We start from the raw sequence: 3558 nt of genomic DNA, 5'->3' as shown, positions 1-3558 counted from the left end.
GTTGATTGTGCTCATTCACTCCATGCAGAATAGCCTCTTTCTGAAAATGACAAGGGTAGATACAGAAAGGTAAAACCAGCAAAAGAGGATCGCCACCAGTGCAGAAATGTGACACAGACCACACAACAGCAAATAGCTCCCAACTAATCTGCTAAAACACCAAGACCTTCTAAAGCACAAACACACACACAGGCACACACACATGCGCACACATTCACAGTTAATGTAAAGATGCAGGCCGCACTCTTAGAACTTGGAAGAATAGGCGGTGAAACTGGAAACTGATCAGCGAATGTAGCGTAGCCCACACAGAGTGCAGGAGAAAGCATGTTAGAGTTGGGAGAGACATGATATCCTGCTTCATGCCATCCAATACGCTAAATACTACACAGATAATTACAATGTTTGTACCCTTTTGAAAGCAACGAGTGACTTTTACAGCCTAGTAGCTAAGGGTTTTATAAAATACTTGTGAAAAATGTAGACAGCCTGTTGTTATTGGTTTTTCTATCCTCTAAAAGCTGTTTGTATATGCACCAAATTTCGCGCCTTTTCTAAAAACAATATATCAATTCCTTTAATACTGACACTGTATTGCAACTTTCACCAGTTTATAAGTGACTGCTGTATATCTTTCACCCCACTTATAAAAAAAGCAAACAAAACACAAGAAATTCTCAATTTAGGATTTCTCATCTAAGGTTAAATACAGTCAGTGGAGAAAAATATATATGTTCAAAAAGGTGTCACACTCTTATTATGCACTCTCTATTTTCCTGTTGTATTAATCAGCCTTTGTTTTTCAGAATGTATGTTTTACCTACCTATATAGTCCTGACAGTCCAATAATCCGACACAAGATGAAAGTTGGATGAAAGTTTTCTTTTGGTTGTTTTTTTTAGATAAATAAATATTAGAAAATAGAATAATGACACAGAGAACCCAGAAACTGATGGTTGTCTTTTCACTCAGTACCTGCCAATAAATAGAAAGACCAAGGAACAACATCACCTGGACTAAAAACACAGATGGGGGTCCTTCTTGGTGTGCATAATTAAAGCAGTGGGATAGGGTGACCTGGACCTGGAAGTAGCCTATAGACTGATGGCTCTATGAATGTACAGTTGTCCTCAGAAGTTACTCGTCATGGGCATGAATGTTATGGTAATTTGGGATTACAATTAAAACAAGAAAAACAAGAATTGGCTGCACAAGTGTGAATTTCTTTTTAATGGTCTCTAATCCACATAGGGTTAAAAGTATATACATCTATACATCCCTTAGCAAATTGCACCTGAACCAGACACTCAACAAGCTTCTGATATACTTCTGGCTGCATATTTGACTACTCTTCTTAGCAGAACTGGCAGAGTTGATGTAGCTTCCTGGCACTGACCCAGCACAGTCCTCAAATTTTCAGTATAGTCCTCCTTCATTTTTTCTTCCGCTTTATCCAGTGTACAAGCACCACTGGCAGCGAAACAGCCCCAGAGCATGATGCTACCACCACCATGCTTGTTAGCTGGTACAGTGTTCTTAGGTTTGAACGCTTCACCTTTATTACTCCAAACATACATCTTGTCATTGTTGCCAAATAGCTCAATATTTGGTTCGTCTGACTCTGAAACTTTTTTCTTGCGCTAACTGTTACCAGTTCATGTATAAATGTGGGCAGGTGCAAATTTCTGTCAAGCACCCTCTCAGTCCATCAGGATGTAAAACATGTTTCACTGTGGACAGTTACACTGGCTTTCCAGCAGTTTCCAGTTCATGGTAGATTTGAACTTTGGTGGTTCCTGAATTGATCAAGTCTCTGTGTATGTTTAGTTGTGCTTACCACCCTTTCTTTGTTGGTTCATCTGATGTGCTGCCCTGTCAGTGCGCCAGTGGAAATTTATTCTCCTCCTTTTTGCTTCATGTTTCTTTTGAACTTTTTGTTTTTTTGGCTTTTTCATCAGCCCAAACAAAGCCTTGCTTTTTTCAATTTAATCTGCCTCACCATCCATTTGTGTCCTCTGTCCAGATTCCTGACAGATGGAGAAAGGGTCTGTAACCTTACACTAAACCCTGCCTACAAAAAATATGCATTCTATGATCACCTATGATATGACAATATATGTATAAGTAATGTAATTAGTACATTTCATTTTGTAAATATCAAGGTTACGGTGGATATTTTGTCACTCCCACAGTATTTAGAGATTTGTGAATCGAGTTATTGCCTAAGCTTCTTGAAAAAGAAGTTAACCTCAATTAACCAGCGGCTGTCTTTAAAATTTCTTGGAAGTGTGCAAAGCGTGCATGCATATGCATATATATGTGGCATGATGATATGAAAAGAGAACCACAACACAACATGTGAGTACCTACAGTACCTTTATTAACATACTGGTTGGTGTTGGTGACATACAGCTAAACCAGTCGAGGGCCTTTGTGTGTAGCCCAGATTTCCTGCCTCCATTATTAGGGGATTAGCCTGACTGGCCCTGCTGCACATGGTAAGCACATGATCAATAATGGAGGGCTGCACAAAGGCATGCAGATGTGCTCACCCTGAGCAAAAGTACAAACTATTATGTAAAAGAACATAGAAAAGCTTTATGATAATGTTATTCATTTATCAGGTTGCACTGTCAGCAAAAACAGTCTCTCACTGGGGTCATGTTTTATTGGACATGTTTCTGGCTCTTTAGACGTTCAACCTGCCAAAACTGGACAGAGCAAGTACAGTTATATACAGCATTATGACACATGGCAGTCAGAAAAGTATGATTAGCTGGAGATAAGCAATCAACAAACTGAAATTAAATAACCTACTAAATTGGTTTGTTTCTGTTTTCCATAAATTTGTAAGGACACACAGCACACCATGCTGAGTTTTCTGCTAGCAGCTCCTTGGAAATCACCTTGTAATTGCAAAATTGCTATTTTATGCCTGTCAAACAGTGCTTTACATTTTTCAGAGATTCAACTAAATAAATGGGAGCAAACTGTGTCTTTTTGTGACAGGCTGTTAGTAACAAAGTGCCTAAATATTCAAAACTGCTTCTTTATAACTTATGTTATGTGTAGACACAAGAATGGCTCATCCCTCCACCCTTTCTATGCTTAAATGATTTCTCAGTCAGTGTTAAGTGGCTTACAAAATGCCACAAGGACTGGATGACTAAAAATGATATGAAAGTCTGGCTACTGAAGCAAAATCAAAAGCAATTAGGGGTGGCTCAAGACTTCTGCAAATTACGGTATATCAAAGTTTAAAATCAGTTACCTATTCCTTGTATAAATGTATTTAGTATGAGACCAAGAACTGATAATAATGTCAAATAAATGGAACTGGAAAATAAAAGCTTTGAGGAAAACATCTCTTATGTATCCACACGACTTAGTATTAGATAGATGACAGTGAAGTGTTACCACTGTAGTTATGATCTCCTACAGTACACTGTAACCAGATCATCAGGGGACCAAGAATAGATCCCAGGGGAACTCCACACTCAACTATTGATTTAAACTGTGCACGGTAACAATCAAACACACAAGATTCAAATGCCGACA

The sequence above is a fragment of the Astatotilapia calliptera genome, chromosome 18 (assembly GCF_964374335.1).
Source record: "Astatotilapia calliptera chromosome 18, fAstCal68.1, whole genome shotgun sequence".
NCBI classification, from domain to species: Eukaryota; Metazoa; Chordata; class Actinopteri; order Cichliformes; family Cichlidae; genus Astatotilapia; species Astatotilapia calliptera.
This window is presented reverse-complemented; position numbering follows the sequence as displayed.